At 38.4% G+C, this 18702-nt stretch overlaps 1 protein-coding gene across 4 annotated transcripts in view; it reads right to left on the reverse strand.

Annotated features, from left to right (window-relative positions):
* FNDC3A (fibronectin type III domain containing 3A) overlaps positions 1-17449 on the reverse strand; it is a 193463-nt gene extending 176014 nt beyond the window's left edge. The window contains exon 1 of one of the 4 annotated variants that reach the window (XM_021065326.1): positions 16461-16748. The gene's annotated coding sequence lies outside the window, so the exon portion shown is untranslated. Of the gene's footprint in view, positions 1-15734; positions 16072-16460; positions 16749-17077; positions 17101-17321 lie in introns of those variants that run through there. The other 3 variants (XM_021065327.1, XM_021065328.1, XM_021065329.1) reach the window with 3 other exon arrangements.

Below are 18702 nucleotides of genomic sequence, written 5' to 3' on the forward strand. Positions count from 1 at the left end.
CCTTAACCCACTGAGCAAAGCCAGGGATCAAACCTGCGTCCTCATGGACACTAGGTGGATTTGTTTCTGCTGAGCCACAATGGGAATTCCTATATTTCTACTTCTATCAATTCTTTCCCATACTCTACTAGGCTGTCCTTTTTTTTTTTTTTTTTTTTTTTTTTTTTTTTTTTTAAATTATGGCCACATCTGTGGCATATGGATTTCCTGGGCCAGGAATCAAAATGGAACTGCAGCTGGGGTCTACATTATGGCCACGGTAAGAACAAAACCAAAACACATCTGCAAAATACACTGCAGCTGGCAGCAATGCTGGTTCCTTAATCCACGGAGCAAGGCCAGAGATTAAATCCACATCCTCGAGGAGGCAATGTCAGGTCCTTAATCTGCTGAGCCACAAGGGGAACTCCTAGTTGTCTTTTATGTATATTTTGAATGGTAACTTGTCTACTACATGTCAAATATTTTATCCTGGTCTATTGCTTGCCTTTTTAAATGGCATCTAAGTTTGATGTCTCCTTTGATAAGGCTTTCACTACCCTGACTTTCCAAAAAATCCAATTCTTCCAAAACTTTTGCCATTTATTTTTTTTACATATATTTAGCCCAACTGGAACTTACTTTTGAGAGTGCCAGCAAGTGGGTACATAATTCTCTTTACTTCAACTGGATAGCCAATTGTCCTACATCATTTATAGACTAGCTCTTACATTACTTGTTTATCATGTAGGAAATTCTGCTGTATCCATGGAGCTCTTCCTGAATTCCTTATTCTGTTCCTCTGATCAACATGCTCAATCTATATCCAAGTTCTTATTATTTTAATAACTGTAATTCTACAGTATGTTTTAACCTCTTTTTTTCTTTTGGCTATCCCCACGGCATGTGGAAGTTCACAGACCAGGGGATGAATCCATGCCACAGCAGTGGCCCAAGCCACTGCATTGACAATATCAGATCCTTAACCTGCTGTGCCACAAGAGAACTCCTGTTTTAAATCTGTGATGGGTACGTTTCCCTTTGTTATGCTTATTTTTGAAATTTACCTGGCCATTCTATGTGTTTTTCCTTCTCAAAACTTAAAACATTTGTCATATTGCATTTTAAAAATTCTATTGTATTCCTAATTGGGATTACACTGATTTTATTGACGAATTTGGTGTGAACTGCCAATTTTAGAATATTAAGTTCTCACATTCAGGAATATACTATTTTTCCATCTATTCAGATCTTTTCGTACTTTTCTTAGGATAGCACTACATATGTTTTAAGTATTTTATAATTTAGGCTTCTACTTTCCTTATTGCTTTTCATAGTTGGTTACTGCTGGTGTATAAAAAAGCTAAGGAGCCTTTTTATCTCGTAGCGTGTTGCTTTACTGAAATCTTTTTTTGACTCAAGCCATTTTCCGTTACCCGTCTTATATTTTCCAAGTAGATAATCATATCAACTGCAAATAATAACAGAGATATATATTCCACCCATTCCCATCCCTTATTATTTAGAGGTTAATTATTTTTCTTCTTTCTTAAAGCACTGGCCAAGACCTGAGCTAATGTTATGTTCCTATCGTTTAATGAAAGTACTTAAAAAATTTCACTGTGACATTTAACACAGGTTTCTGGTAGAGATCTTTTATAAGGTTATTTCTTGTTGAGGAAGAATTCAGGGACAACTGGATTTTAGAAAATCATTTTTTTGCACTAAAAAGATAAACATATAGTTTCCCCCTTCAATCTAGTAATACAGTAATTTATGTTAATATGTTTCCTAATACTCAACCAATATTATACTCCTGGGACTCAACATTTTAGAACCAGTATGATTTAATGATTCAAAGCCCAGACTCTGGATTCAGAATGTCCGGGTTCAATTGCCAAATCTTTCACTAACTAGTTGTATTATTTTCGGCACGTTATTATTTAACTTCTCTGTGCTTCAGTTTCATTTTTAAAATGATGACAATATCTACCGCAGAAACTTGTTTTAAGAATTAAGTAAAATAATAAAGTTGTTTAGAATAGTATACAGAACATAAAAAGTATTTAGTATGTGTTAAGTATTGTCATTTACTGATTTGCCAGGCATAGGGTATACAACATTGCAAGGGTCAGCAAACTAAGACCTGTGTGCTGAATCTGGCCTCCCACCCGTTTTTATAAATAAAGTTTTATTAGAACACAGTTATACCCAATGTTTATAATTCGTCTATGGCTATTTTTACGCTCCTACACCACAGTTAAGTAGTTCCAACAGAGTCCATATGGCCACAAAGCCTAAAATACTTGCTCCTTTACAAAAAAATTTTTAAATAATTACCAGCACAAGAAGTACTGTTCAAACTCAAGTAGTTCATAGTCTAATAGTTCAGAAAGATAAGTAAAGAAATAGATACACTATGATATATACAAAATCATGATATTTTGAGGGTATTATGGAAACATGACAGTTCACTACTAAACTAAAGGAAGGATTCACACAAGTGAAAAGAGGCAAGAGAAGAGGTATTTTATTTATTTTTAATGATATTGTCAAAGCAGCACTCCTACCATCTCGATGTGGCTTCTTCTTTCTCTTTGGATGCAGGATATCTTTTTTGGTAGCTTTCAGTCTATTTTGTTGTTGGTTGTTCACCAGTTAGTTGTAATTTTGGTTTTCTCATGAGAGGAGATGAGCTCAAGTCCTTCTACTCTGCCATCCTATCTCTAGGAAGTTTCTAATAGACATTTCTTTTTTTTTTTTTTTTTGTCTTTTTTTTTGTTGTTGTTGCTATTTCTTGGGCCGCTCCCGTGGCATATGGAGGTTCCCAGGCTAGGGGTTGAATCGGAGCTGTAGCCACCGGCCTACGCCAGAGCCACAGCAACGCGGGATCCGAGCCGCGTCTGCAACCTACACCACAGCTCACGGCAACGCCGGATTGTTAACCCACTGAGCAAGGGCGGGGACCGAACCTGCAACCTCATGGTTCCTAGTCGGATTCGTTAACCACTGCGCCACAACGGGAACTCCTAATAAACATTTCTTTTTTTTCTTTTTTTTTTAAACTACCACTTCTTTTTTTTTTAATTTAATTTAATTTTATTTTATTTTTTGTCTTTTTGTTATTTCTTGGGCCGCTCCCACGGCATATGGAGGTTCCCAGGCTAGGGGTCCAATCGGAGCTGTAGCCACAGGCCTACGCCAGAGCCACAGCAACGCAGGATCCGAGCCGAGTCTGCAACCTACACCACAGCTCACAGCAACGCCGGATCGTTAACCCACTGAGCAAGGCCAGGGACCGAACCTGCAACCTCATGGTTCCTAGTCGGATTTGTTAACCACTGCGCCATGGTGGGAACTCCCTAATAGACATTTCTAATCACTGTCATCCAGGTATCCAAACTCTTGTCTTCACCATTCATTTATTTATTCATCTATCATTTCTTTAAAACCTTAAATTTCCTAGAACTAAATGTCACTTAGAATATCAGTGTCACAAAAGTGAATGTCATATTCTTTTTCCTTAGCAGTTCACACACAAGGATGATAAATAAAAACATATAATAAATCTACAACCAAGAATACTCTACCTAGGAAGGCTCTCATCCAGATGAGAAGAAATCAAAAGCTTTACAGACAAACAGAAGGTAAGAGAATTCCACTCCACCAAACCAGCTTTACAACAAATACTAAAGGAGCTTCCCTAGGCAGAAAAGGCCACAACTAGAAACAAGAAAATTACACATAAGAAGGCTCACTGATAAAGGCAAAAACATATAGAAAGGTAGGAAATCATCCACACACAAATATTATATCAAAACCAGCAACTGTGAGAAGAGGAAAGTACAAATGCAAGATATTGGAGATGCATTTGCAATTAAGAGACCAGCAACTTAAACAATCATATACATAAGACTTCTATATCAAAACCTCATGGTAACTGCAAACCAAAAATCTACAATAGATTTATACACAAGTAAAAAGAGCAATTCAAACACAACATTAAAACAGTCATCAAACCTCAAAAGAACAAAAGGGGGAAAGAAAAAAAAAATCCAAAACAATTAACAAAATCGCAGTAAAAAAGAATGGAACTACCAATAATTACCTTAAATGTAAATGGACTAAATGCTCCAACCAAATGACATAGACTGGCTAAATGAATACAAAAACAAGACCCATATATATGTCGTCTACGACGAGACCCACTTTAGTTCTAGGGACACATACAAGCTGAAAGTAAGAGGATGGAAGAAGATACTCCATGCAAATGAAAATCAAAAGAAAGCTGTAGTAGTAATACTCATATCAGACAAAGTAGACTATAATACAGAAGGTTACAAGTGACAAAGAAGGTCATTATATCATGACCAAAGAATCAATCCAAGAAGAAGACATAATGATTGTAAATATATATGTACCCAACATAAGAGCACCCTAATATATAAGGCAACTGCTAATAGCCATAAAAGGAAAAACTGACAATAACACAGTAATAGTGGGGGACTTTAACACTTATAGCAATGGACAGTTCATCCAGACAGAAAATCAACAAGGAAATACAGGCTTTAAATGATGCATTAGGCTAGAGGGACTTAACAGATATTTAAAGAACATTCCATTCAAAAGCAGCAGAATACACATTCTTCTTAAATGCATATGGAACATTCTCTAGGACTGATCACACACTAAGCCACAAATCAAGCCTAGTGAATTTAAGAAACTAAAATCAGGTGTTCCTGCTGTAGTGCAGTGGATTAAGAATCTGACTGCAGTGGCTTGGGTGGCTGTAGAGGCACAGTTTGATCCTCAGCCTGGCACAGTGGGTTAAAGGATCCTGCATTGCTACAGCTGCATTGCAGCTGAGGCTTGAATTCAATCCTTAGACCGGGAACTTCCACGTGCTGCAGGTGCAGCCATAAAGAAAATAAGAAAAAAGCAAAAGAAAGAAAAAGAAAATTGAAATCATATCAAGCATCTTTTCTAAACACAATGTGTTATCAACTAACCAGAAATCAACTAAAAGAAAAAACTGTGAAAAACAGACATGTGGTTACTAAAAAATATGCTACTAAATAATCAATAGATCATTAAAGAAATCAAAAGAGAAATCAAACAATATCCAAAGACAAATGAAAATGAAAACACAATGATCCAAAACCTATGGGATATAGCAAAAGCAGTTCTAAGAGTGGATTTTATAGCAATTCAAGTATACCTCAGAAAATAAGAAAAATCTCAAATAAACAACCTAACCTTACCCCTCAAGCAACTAGAAAAAGGGCAAAAAAAACCCAAAGTGAGGAGAAGGAAAGAAATCATAAAGCTTAGAGTAGAAATAAATGAAATAGAAATGAAAAAAAACGAAAGAAAAGATAAATGAAACTAAAAGCTGGTTCTTTGAAAAGATCAACAAAATTGATAAACCCTTAGCCAAACTCATCAAGAAAAAAAGGGAGAGGACTCAAATCAATAACATAATACCTTAAAAAGGAGAAATTACAACAGATATCACAGAAATACAAAGGATCGTTAAGAGACGACTACAAGCAACTATATGCCAATAAAACTGACCACGTAGAAGAAATGGACAAATTCTTAGAAAGGGACAATCCTCCAAGATTGAACTAGGAAGAAATACAAAATATGAAGAGACCAACTACAAGTACTGAAATTGAAAATGGGATTTTAAAACTTTCAACAAACAAAAGTCCAGATAGCTTCAGAGGCGAATTCTATCAAACATTTAAATAAGAGTTAACATCTGTCCTTCTGAAACTATACCAAAGAAGTGCAGAGGAAAGAACACTCCAAAACTCACTCCATCAGCCTGATACCAAAACCAAAGATACCACACACACAAACACAAAAAGAAAATTGCAGGCCAATATCGCTGATCAACACAGATGCAAAAATCCCCAACTAAATACTAGAAACTGAATCCAAGAACACATTAAGGATCCTACACCATGATCAGGTAGGATTTATTCCAGTGATGCAGGATTTTTAAATATCTGCAAATCCATCAGTGTGATATAGCACGTTAACAAATTGAAGAAAAACCATATGATCATTTCAATAGATGCAAAAAAACTTTAGACAAAACCCAACACCCATTTATGATTAAAACGTTCCAGAAATTGGACATAGGGAACTCACCTCAACATAATAAAGGTCACATATGACAAGTCTACAGCTAATATCATTCTCAATGGTGAAAAGCTAAAAAGAATTTCTGTTAATATCAGAATCAAGTCAAGGATGTCCATCCACTCTTGCCACTGTTATCCAAAATAGTTTTAAAAGTCCTAACAATGGCAATCAGAGGGAAAAAAAGAAACAAACAGGATTCAAATTGGAAAAGAAGTAAAACTATCACTGCCTGCATATAACATGATATGATATGTAGAAAATCCAAACTACATTACCAGCAAACTGTTAGAGCTCGTCAATGAATTCGCTAAAGTTGCAGGATAACAACATTAATACATAGAAATTTATGGCATTTTTAATATACTAACAATGAAAGATCAGAAAGAGAAATTAGGGAAACAATCTCACCATCACATCTAAAAGAATAAGATATCTAGGAATAAACCTACCTGAAGAGACAAAAGACCTGTGCTCTGAAAACTGTAAGACCCTGATGAAAGAAATCAAAGATGACACAACAAAATGGAAAGATAAACGATGTTCTTGGATTGAAAGAATCAGTATCATCAAAATGACTCTACTACCCAAGGAAATCTACAAATTCAATGTAATCCCTATCAAATTACCAAGGCCATTTTTCAAAGAACTCAAAAAAAATTTTTAAATTTGTATATAAAGAGAAAAGACCACAAATAGCCAAAGCAATCCTGAGAAAGAAAAACGGTGCTGGAGGAATCAAGCTCCCTGCCTTTAGACTACACTACAGAGGTGTAGTCATCAAAACAGTATGGTACTGGCACAAAAACAGAAATATAGATCAATGGAACAGGAGAGAAACCCCATAAATAAATCCATGCACCAAATCTACAACAAAGGAGGCAAGGATGAACAATGGAGAAAATAAAGTCTCTTCAATAAGTGGTGTGGGAAAACTGGACAGCTGCATGTAAAAGAATGAAATTAGAACACTCTCTAACACCATACACACAAACTCAAAATGGATTAAAGACAAACATTAAAGACTGGATGCTATAAAACTTTTAGAGGACAACATAGGCAGAACGCTAACATAAATAGCAGTACTGTCTTTGAGATCCACCTCCTAGAGTAATGAATGTAAAAACAAACAACTGGGACCTAATTAAACTTAAAAGTTTTTGCATAGCAAAGAAAACCATGAACAAAACAAAAAGCCAACTCACAGAAGAGAAGAAAATATATGCAAATGATGTGATAAGGGATTAATCTCCAAATTATACAAACAACTCATGTAGCTCAATTGAAAAAAACAAACAAACAAACAAAAAAAAACCAACCCCATCAAAAAACACGCAGAAGGTCTAAATAGACATTTCTCCAAAGACATACAGATGCTCCCCCCAAAAAACACATAAAAAGATGTTTAATACCACTAATTATTAGAGAATTACAAATCAAAACTACTATGAGGTACCATCTTACACCAGCTAGAAAGGCCATCATGAAAAAATCTATAAACAATAAACTCTAGAGAGGGTGAGGAGAAAAGGGAACCCTCCTACACTGCAGGTAGTATGTAAACTGGTGCAGCATTATGAAAAATAGTACAGAGGTTCCTCGAAAAATTAAAAATAGAACTACCATATGATCCAGCAATCCCACTCCTGGCCATCTATCTGAAGAAAACCATAATTTGAAAAGATACATGCACCCCAATGTATCTATTTACAATAGCCAAGACATGAAAGCAACTTAAATGTCTGTCAACAGAGGAATAGATAAAGAAGATGTGATACATACATACAATGGAATATTACTCAACCATAGAAAAGAATGAAATAATGCATCTGCAGCAACATGGATGGACCCAGAGATTATCATATACTAAGTGAAGTTAGCGAGTAAAAGACAAACATCATATTTTGTCACTTATATGTAAAATCTACAAAAAGGATACAAACGAACTTATTTACAGAACAGAAACAGACTCACAGACTTAGAAAACAAATTTATGGTTATCAAGGGGACAGGCTGAGAGGTTTGGGGAGTAGGAAAGGACAGACTGGGGGTTTAGGACTGGCGTATGAACACTATGGTCTATGGAATGACTGGCCAGTGGGGACTTGGTGTATAGCACACGGAACTCTACCAATATTCTGTGACAATGTATATGGGAAAACAATCTGAAAAAGAATAGATGTGTGTGTATATGTATAACTGAATCACTTTATTGTACAGCAAAAATTACCACATTATAAATCAATGATACTTCAATAAAACTTTAAAAATGAAAAAAAAAAATGTGTATCAAAGCTCTAGGTATAAATATCCTATGGCAAGTAAGTTACTTGCCATGTTAAATGGGCTCTTTTAATCCTTATAACAGCCAATTCTTTAAACTCTTTAATTCTTTAAACTCTTTAAAGTGAAGAAACTGAGATGTAAAGTAACATGTTCATGTATATAAATAGACAGCGAAGAAGCCAAAAAACAAATCTACATGTACCTAACATAAAACATATGCTTATTTTATTTATTATTATTATTATTTTATGCCCACACCCTCAGCAAATGGAAGTTCCTGGGTCAGGGATTGAATCTGAGATGTAGATGCATCCTACTTTGCAGCTGTGGCAATGCCAGGTCCTTTAACCCACTGTGCTGGGCCAGGGATTGAACTCACACCTCCACAGTGACCCAAACCACAATAGTCAGATTCTTAACCCATTGTGCCATCATGGGAACTCCCAAACATATGCTTTTTATACTACAAAGTTGGGAAATGGTGGAAAGCAGATAGAGTCACAGGATACTAACAGAGTATAAATTCTAAAATAGAGATAGGAGTTCCCGTCGTGGCGCAGTGGTTAACGAATCCGACTAGGAACCATGAGGTTTCGGGTTCAATCCCTGGCCTTGCTCAGTGGGTTAAGGATCTGGTGTTGCCGTGAGCTGTGGTGTAGGTCGCAGACGCAGCTCGGATCCTAAGTTGCTGTGGCTCTGGCGTAGGCCAGTGGCTGCAGCTCCGATTGGACCCCTAGCCTGGGAACCTCCATATGCCGCGGGAGCGGCCCAAGAAAAGGCAAAAAAAAAAAAAAAAAAAAAAAAAGACAAAAAAATAAAATAAAATAAAATAGAGATAGAATACATTATAAGTGATGTGGCAGGAAATGTATGTGATTTGAATTTCTAAAATTGAGCAATGATTTGAATAAATTCATATTTTTGAAATATTAGTATGGGAGCATCCTGAAAGATGAACTAGAGGGACAGTTGCCCCTGCATTTTAATCCTAAGATTACTGTCTTACAACATTAGGTCAGTTTTAGTTAATGCTCAAGTAATAGATATAAAAAAATAAAATTTCTAGCATACTATGACATTTAAGAATAATGATTTACTCTCTAATCTGAAGTACTGAAAATAGCTAGTCCTAACACAGAAATAAAAAGGCATTTCATAAATCATTAACTACAATGTAAGAAAAAAGTACATACTGCAAATGAAAATATCACATGGACGGAGTTCCCTCTGTGGCTCAGCAGTTAACAAACCTGACTAGGATCCACGAGGATGCAGGTTAGATCCCTGGCCTCACTCAGTGGGTTAAGGATGATAGCATTGCTGTGGTCACAGATGCAGCTCTGATCCCATGTTGCTGTGGCTGTGGCGTAGGCCAGCAGCTGTAGCTCCAATTCAACCCTTAGCCTGGGAATCTCCATAGGCCGCAGGTGTAGCCCTACAAAGAGAAAAAAAAAAAGAAGAGGAAATTACATGGAAAAGATCAAGTTTTAAGAACAGAACTATAACTGAGAATGGCTGTCACAAGCAAACCAAAAAAATCTAGAAAATGTAAACATAATGAAATCACAAATTATAAATTATGTTTTCACTTTTATTTTTATTAATAAGCCAATGTTAAGAGAAACTGATTTTTAAAATAAATGCAATGACTACTCCTTCAAGCTAGATCTCAACAGAATTACATAGTTGTAGATGACCTCTATTTCTACAAAAGAAAGCATATAATTACTTTTTGAATAAAAGTCTTAACTGTGCTTTTAAATGTACTTAAACATCAGTTTAGAACTCCCAGAGAAGTAGGAAGTTTTTTTCTCCTCACTGGGCAACTGAATTTCACTAAGAAATCACTTAAATTCTTTAAATTACTCTGTTCAAATATATATTACAATGTAGATTCTGAAGAAGGAAAAAAGAAAATAGTAATTTTCAGTCATTTCTGATAGAGGCTGATTAACACAATCTAATTTATCAAATTTAGATAACCTTTCAACCAAGGTTTATTTCAAAGTATTTCTAACTAGCACATAAGAGATCTCAAAAAGTGAGGGAGGAAGAGAGATATGGAAGTCAATAAGAGGTAATAGTTTCCTCTGTAAAATAAGAGTACCATCACATATCTGGCAAGTCTATATAGGATTTTTAAAAAACAATCAACTATCCAGTGAGAGTTCAAGTGGACCTTATTATTATAGATACAGAAATAGTCTTCTACTTCAAAAAAAGAAAACCATAAGGAATTCACTTCTGCATATTTTTATCCCGCTGTGGAAAGAATAGCTGAATTTCCTTGGAATAGAAGATTAGTATTCTCTTGCAAAGAGGAACAAGGCATAGGATATGGATTACACTGAAAAATTAATAAGAATGGAAAGAAAGCTTTTAAAATGTGCCTTCTCTTTGCCAAGAAGGCAGTTAAAACTTTTGAGTACACTAAACGCTTATCAGAAGTACTACATTTACAGAACTTTGGAGGATAAAGCTTGAACTTGTGATTTCTGGTCTTACTAAAAAAAGGCTACATTACTTCTAATGCAGTAGTATTTATGTAAACACTTATATGGTATTTGAATATTTTCATTATTTCCAACATCTTTTTGGGTGCTCACAGCATTTCTGTGTAGAAAATAACGATAGATATTATTCTCCATTTTAAAAACTGGGAATCTAAGGTTGAAAAAAACTAATCTGAGTTCATAAGGCTAATATGGGTGAAGTTGGAACGAAGATCCAAGGTACTTTATCTCCTATCTAGGAAACGGAAACAGCTGGAATAATGAAGCTGTTTCAAGTCCTGACAAAAGAGGGGTGGGAAAGTTAATTGTTAATTTCTTCTTAAAGCAAAATTTAAAAAGCCAATTTAATTAGGTAACAATTTAGGAAAGCTGAAATTTAGTTTAAAACATTTATACTGCCTTAAAACTAGAGACAGTACATACATTCACAAAGTATGGAAAGTACTAGTATAAATAAAAGAACAAAAGTTAACTTAAGTTTTGGGGTTTGTTTTTAACGTTTTTAAGGAGGAAAAAGGAAACATCAGACAGCTCTCCATCTTACACGTCTTAACTTTTCCCAGTAGCTAGTAATATCCCTGATAAAAACAATGTATTTACTAATGCCTGTCCAACGTAGGGATGCTCTTATGCTGTCCTTACTTTCTTGATGATACAAAATACAGAGTAACCCTAGCCAATTTATTCATGCAGCCATAACCTGAGGCACCACTAATTACCTTGTAATGGTAAATGAAACACCATGTGCTGAAGGAAATAGAACTGCCTTAGAAATAGACACTACAGGAGTTCCCCCAGTGGCCTCACAGTTAGGATCTGATATTGTCACTGCTGTAGCACAGATCTGATCCTTGGCTCAGGAATTTCTACATGCTGCGGGCAAGGCCAAAAAAAAAAAGAACAAACACAAAACCCCTACCCCTATAAATTTAGAGACTTCAGAGATATTTCATGTAAACAAGTCTTCAAAATAACTGATACTTCCCCTTTAAATCACAACTTATCTTTAAACAATCATAATGAAAATATTTTATATTTATTTATTTATTTGGCCATGGCATGCAATGGCTTCATGTGGGATCTCAGTTCCCAACCAGGGACTGAAACATGGCTGCAGCAGTGGAAGTGCTGAATCCCAACCACTAGACCAATAGGGAACTCCTGAAAATATTTTAAAAGAGATTTCTAGGTCTTTTACCTCTGCCTTAATCTACACATGATATAATCTTTTCTTGATGACTCAAACTCATTAATGTAAATATCAATTATTAGACTATTCTATTACACAGTGACTCTTGGAGTTATTGAGGGATGTCCAACTATTTGTCTCTTCACTAACTCAGCCTACACTACCTTTAAAAACAAGGTTCCTACTGCTTGCTTCACAGCTGTCTCTTATAGGCCACCAACACCTTAGCCAAGGTTTCTAAAATGCCAGTTGTAGTTCAAAATATGTACAATCTGAATAAGTAGCTGATATACTTTACCTTATACAGATTCTAAATCAAGCCACAGTGTAGCTATTTTCACTGTTCTAAGGTCTAGCTCAAAGGCTTTTCTTCTTTCACTTCCTAGTACTGAGACCTAGTCTAGGCAGTTGCTAGAAGTCTGGCCACAAAATAACATTTATAATAGTAGTTATTTTTGCATGTTCCCTTTATTTTTTACTGTAACATAGGGAAAAAAATAAATGACAGTCATAACAAAACACAAAAAACAACCATGTAGACAAATGATGTAAGGCAGTCACATTATGTGTTATATGGACAATTACCTAGCTAATTATTAGCCAAGAGCCAGCAAACTAGGCCTGTTGTCCAAATTCTGCAATTGTAAAAAATAAGCAAAAAAGGATACTCAACAGAAACTGTAAGTGGTTCAAAAGGCCTAAAATATTAACTACCTGGGACTCTACAGAAAAAGTGTCCTGACCCCTGATCTCAGTGGTAATCAACTCACACATATAAAACATATGCTATTCCTCATACTTAAAGCTTAAGCTATTAATATGTCAAGGTAGATGAAGCATTCTTTCAGCTATGGGTTCATAATGATACAGCCAAACTGTCTGGTCTAGCCCTTGCCTATTCCTCTTTTGACCATGCCATGGGGCTTAGCCAAAATCTTGACTTTCTTTCCTTCTTCCTCCTGGTACTTGTCCATGGATGCTCCCAGCCTGGTCTCCTTGCTATGTCTTACAGTTCTGTCCATCTTTTTTAGAATGTCTTTCCTTTTGCTATGTAAATCCTTCCTAAACTTCAAGTGTGACTTCCTCTTAAGTGCCTTCCAGGGTCATTCTACCCCTCAGTGGGCTTTCCTTTAAATTATAGTCCTGGCCACACGACTTAGTAATACCATCTTATATTTTTGCTAATGATTTCCTGTGTGTTCGTCTAGTATCCCCAACTAGTCTGTAAACTACCTGAAGGAAGAAAACACATCATATTGCTTTTGTATCCCTACTCTAAGAGCAGCTCATCACTCTCTGGGCACATGTCATCTCCCAAATGCATCTCTCTATCTTTGAGAAAAAACAGCATGAGGGCTGATAATGCGTGATAAGTAATGAGAAATAGCAAAGGAAGACACCTACAAAGGAACCTGATGCAAGACCATAGGCTACACTGCAAATCTAGAAAGTATATGGAAAAACAAGCAAAACTACAATACTGGGAGAATAGAGACAAAGATCAAGGGGTAAAGAGACCACAGTATAATTCTGTGAAATAAAATGAGACCAAAATGTTAAGAAAATTATAAAAGTTCCCAATACATGTAAAAAAAATTGCCTTTCAATACTGTTGGTCATTAATTTCTTTTTAACAAGCAGCTCTCAACACTGATATACATAGGGGCCATTTTTCTTTTTCTTTTTTGTGATGAGATAAACTAGAGCAGTAAAAGACTCAATGTAATAGACATGCAGAGTATTCTAAACCTTTGGATTTACAATATTGTGAATTTATTTGAAGTCTGCTAGAGATTACTAGAGGGAAAAAAAGGAGATTTATCTTTTGATTATCTGGCTAATAAAATTGGAAATGACATGCATATTCCTACATCATGCTCCAAGATACCATTTAGATTCATTTTCTTAGAAAAATGCACTGAGAACATTAAAAAAAAATGTTTAGGTTACTTCATCAAATTGTATTTTTAAAATAAAGGCAAAACAGAAGATGCACAAGCCTTGGATGTATGTATCTACATTAAAAAAATACAGATTTTTTAAAACGGTCATAACTACTACCCATAAGTCTAAACTAAAAATATAAACTAAATGCTCCTCACCTATGAAAAGCTACAAAAGACAAAAGAATATTAATCATGCATTCCTTCTCTTTTTTCTGGGTTTTACAGTCCCTCAATCCTGACCTCTGCCTGGTTGGTCAGAGCAGAGGGAGAAATTTTTCCAAATTTGTAATAAAATATGCTCAATATTGTACCATAGAATTTTAAAAATTAAAATGTAATTACTAAATGCACGATAAAATAAAGCCGCTCTCAATTACTCACACAAAGGGGGGAAGTGATGACACAGATGATACCAAAAGATAATTCTACAATCTGTTTTTCTGAATGCATATCATTAATTTGCAAGAAGCAAATTACCCTTATAATTATGTTTGACTGAAGCCAGTGTTAACCAGAAGTTTATTTTTCCGGAACAGTCAATGATTTTTGACAGTTAAGACAAAAGGGAAAAAGGGAATTCATTCAGGAGTATACAGGTGGTTAAAAGCAGCCAGCCTGGGATAAAAAAATTTTCAATTAACCTAAACAAGAAAATTGAGAGATGTTCTACGTAGGGAAAGGAGTAAAATTTAGTAAAATTTACTATTACAGTGCTATAATTCTCATATATGACATTATTCATAAAAATATTTAATAAAATTTTTTCCTGTCAAATCATTGTCCCTTCTTCCCACTAACTGGTATATAAGTAGTGATGGCAAAAATGAAGGAGCTAAAAGCTGAAAGCAAAATTTTAGTTTCTATATTATAAAAGATGTGTTAAAAATCCTTCTCATCACTGCTTTTAAGTCCACCATCTGTCTCAGGGGGCACTTTATCTCATTACTTGAGAAAAATCAATTCAAACAGAAAATATCAAAAAGGCAGAGGACTCAATGCTCTGGACTATTTTTGGATGATTTAAACAAAACTTAGGCGATGGCAAGAATTACAGATTTAGCAAATAAACAAAAACTAAATATTTAGCCAAATACAAGATCACAGCCACAAAACTCAATTAGTTTCTTCCTAACATATGGCTCCAACTCCTGGGTGGCATATGTTTAGCACTAGTGCTGCTAATATCATGGTGATAAAATATTATAGTAACAGTTCAACTTTTGTTATTTCATTCTTATAATACAGAAAAAACAGATCAACTTTGCTTTCAAGAACTAAAAACACAGACCACAAGAAGCAAAATAACTATGCTGCTGTTTTAAAAGTCCACAGTCTACACATACGTGAGGATAATACAGTTAAAAAAAAATTCTGTCAGCCTGGTATTCTTAGTTAATAGATGCTTAGACACAAAGGTGTCCAAAGGAACTTGCATGAAATTTCACAAAAGAAAATCTCGGATTTTCGATTCTTAGCACCCCAGTAACCATTATACCTCCTCCTCCCACACACACACACATACACACACACACACACACACACACACACACAAATCCTCAAGGCTTCTAACGCTAACAGTAAATAAAAGAACGATTAACGACTACATTAATTAAAACCGCCGTCGTTCTGCCCGCGATTTTATGGCTAAATTATGTGTTCATTTTCCTTTACCTAACGCATGACGTCCTTCCACAGCCGTGTCAAAAGTTCAAAGATCCAGGTTGTTAAACAGGGCGAGGACTGCGGCCAGGAGTCCACCCCCGGCTGAACAGGTGGCTAACTCCGCCGGCTGGAGGAACAGCCAGGTACTGGCACCAGCCAAACAAGATCAAACACACAGGGGCGGGTTTCGAGGTTTTAACCCCAACGGGAGCGGGGGAAACTCTTCGGAGGAGCGTTCAAGTTCGGCGGCTGCCGCGCAGCCAAAGCCGAAGCGCGGCGGCCTCTCGGCGATCCTCCCGGGAGGGCTCCGCACTCGACCCCCGCGCCGCCCGCAGCGGCGCAGCTCGCCGCGGGCCGCGGGCCAGGGGGCCAGGGGGGCGGAGGGAGGGCCGAGGGAGGGCCGCCCGCGCCCCTGCGCCGCCTCCTCGGGCTGGTGGCCGGGCCGCAGCCGCGCCCCCGCGAGCGCCTCCCGGCGAGACTCGGACCCGGCAGGTGCCCCACGAGCGGACGAGTCTCGCCCGCGGCCCACTCCCGTCGGCCCAGCGCGCGCCCACAGGACGGGGTGGGCCGGGCCCCTCGACGGGCCCGAGCCCCGCTCGGCGTCCCGGCCGCTCAGATCCAGCCTAACGGTTTCCCAGGTGCCTGCTCCGGGGCGGGACGGAACCCGGACCCGGACCGGAGCCGGGACGGCGTGGTCTCCCCCGCCTTTCCCGAAGGGAGCGCCCGCGCTCTCACCTCCGAGTCCAGCCGCTCTGAGGCGGAGGAAGGCGGCTACCCCGGCGCCTCTTCTTCGGGTTCCTGATCGTTCTCGCTCTACCTCAGCAGCAGAGCCAGCTCTCGGCGCCGCCGCGGCCGCCGGCGCACTGACTGTTGGGGTGGTTTCCCGGCAGTGACGGCGCCGCCTCAGCCCCGCTCTTCGCTCCCTCTCCGCGTAGCTCCCGCTTTCTGTTTCACCCGAGGGACCACGAACGCCGCCGCCGCCATGCTTACTACGGAGCCGGGAGGAGGAGCCCGGAGTCTGCGCGCCGAGTGCGGCTGCGCGAGTCCCGCCGACGGCGCCTCCAGCCGGCCGGGTCCCCCCGGTGCCCGCCTCAGGCCGGCCGCCCCGCGGGTCTCTCCCGGGAGCGCGAGGACGCCGCGGAGCCGCGGGTGCGGGACGACCGCGTACCCCTCACTGCTGCCGCAGCGCCCACCGCGCTCCCGGGGCTCCGGGCTCTCTCCAGAGGCCCGGCAGCGCCCGGGTCGTCGTAGTCTCCGCCGCGGCCAGGCTGGGAGCGACACTGGGGAAATGAGTTAATTGATGTTCTGGGGACCACTCACACAATTCTCAGTCACAATTATAAAAAGCTCACCCTGAGGCGCGCCGGGTCAGCCTCTTTCCGAAAGCACAAAACTTAACGCCGGCAGGTGCTTTTAAAGACACTCCCCCAAGGAACAGGAAGCCAACCGAAGTGGGCTTGGATGTTTTCAATCCCAAACACTTAGAGCCCGAGATCTCCGCAGCCAGAGGAAATGTTTAGAAATTTACTTCAGTTGAAAAAGTGAGGGTTAATTTCTCGGTCTCGTCCCCACTCAAATCGCGCGGAAACCCATTACCTTCGTTTGTACAACAGCCCGAAGATTAACAAGTGAACGCAGCCGAGATTTCCTTGCACCTCCAGCAACTGGGGGCGCTGCAATAATGTCTGAGGGCTGGTCAGGGCTGCTTCCTTTTGCGGTTTCCACTTGGAGGACTTGGGATGGGGATAGGCCTTGGGATCGAGAGTCCAACTTCAGGAACTGTCCCTTCAAAAACAATTGACCGATGTAACCAGGCTCCTTGCTCTGGCTTTATTTCAGTTCATTAATTGCGCTGCCTTTAAAAACAGCAGTGCTTTTATTTTCACCTTTTCACAGAAATCCTTTTAAAATGCGCATATTCCTTATCTTAAGAAATACAATGGTTAATGAAATCCTTTGTTGATGAGTGACGGTCAAACGGTCAAACGCGATACCTTGGCCCTATGTTTAAGTCCCAAGGGATTGCGGAGGTATCGAGATCTTTACTTAGGTAATCTCTTTTTTCTCTTTGGAATGTTCTCATCACCTTTTCTAATATCTGTCGCTGCTTCTCATCTCAATTGCCTCTTGATCCACTCATAACCTTCCTCTCATCCTTTCAACTTTACTGTTTGTTTTTTACTCTTTTCTCCTTTCTTGACTGCTTTTCTCTATGGCTCTGGGTGATAATTGATCAGATGTTTATATCCACAGCCAGCCAATGAGAGATTTCTTTTCTTCCCAAGAGTAAATAGGATGGTGATTCTATATACCAAGTGGTACCTAGAGATATTTTCTTTGCTGTTCACTTTCAAAAGTTCTTTTCCTTGCAGAGGTGTTTCCTTTTCTTAACTTCCAGATCTGGCCCTCTTCCAGACAAAATTCCTGGAAAGCTGATCCCTGAGTAATTGAAGCATAACCATATACTGTTTTAAAATATGAAGATTTATCAGAATGTGGGTGAGTTGGGTGGCTTTTCCATATTGCTGCCCCAGCTCTCTTTGGTTAGAGATTAAGCTATTGGTTTCCAAACTTGACCCTGAGCTGATCATTTTCAAAATTTCTGACTTGGCTGCTTTTAATAAAGATAGAATCTTGCAATCCAGCCCTCAAGATTTTGATTCCTTTGGGGATAAGTAGGACTAAGAAATGGCATTTTTCTAAAAAAATTATATTTTGGGCTTATACATATAAGCACAACAAGAAAAAAACAGCTTTTTTGAAAGAGACTAAGACAATTCAAGAATATCATTGAAGTAGACCTAGATTAGTCAACAATGTGCAATACTGTAAGGTTGAGTCAAGCAAGAACTGGGGAATTTATGTTCTGTGGAGAGAATGAATCACACACATAAATAACCTTCACAAGGGCACCAGTATGAATTCTCTGGGAATCCAAAGAGGGACAAGAATTTACATTGACTTTGAACAAGTCACT

Source organism: Sus scrofa, chromosome 11 (assembly GCF_000003025.6).
Source record: "Sus scrofa isolate TJ Tabasco breed Duroc chromosome 11, Sscrofa11.1, whole genome shotgun sequence".
Classification (NCBI taxonomy): Eukaryota; Metazoa; Chordata; class Mammalia; order Artiodactyla; family Suidae; genus Sus; species Sus scrofa.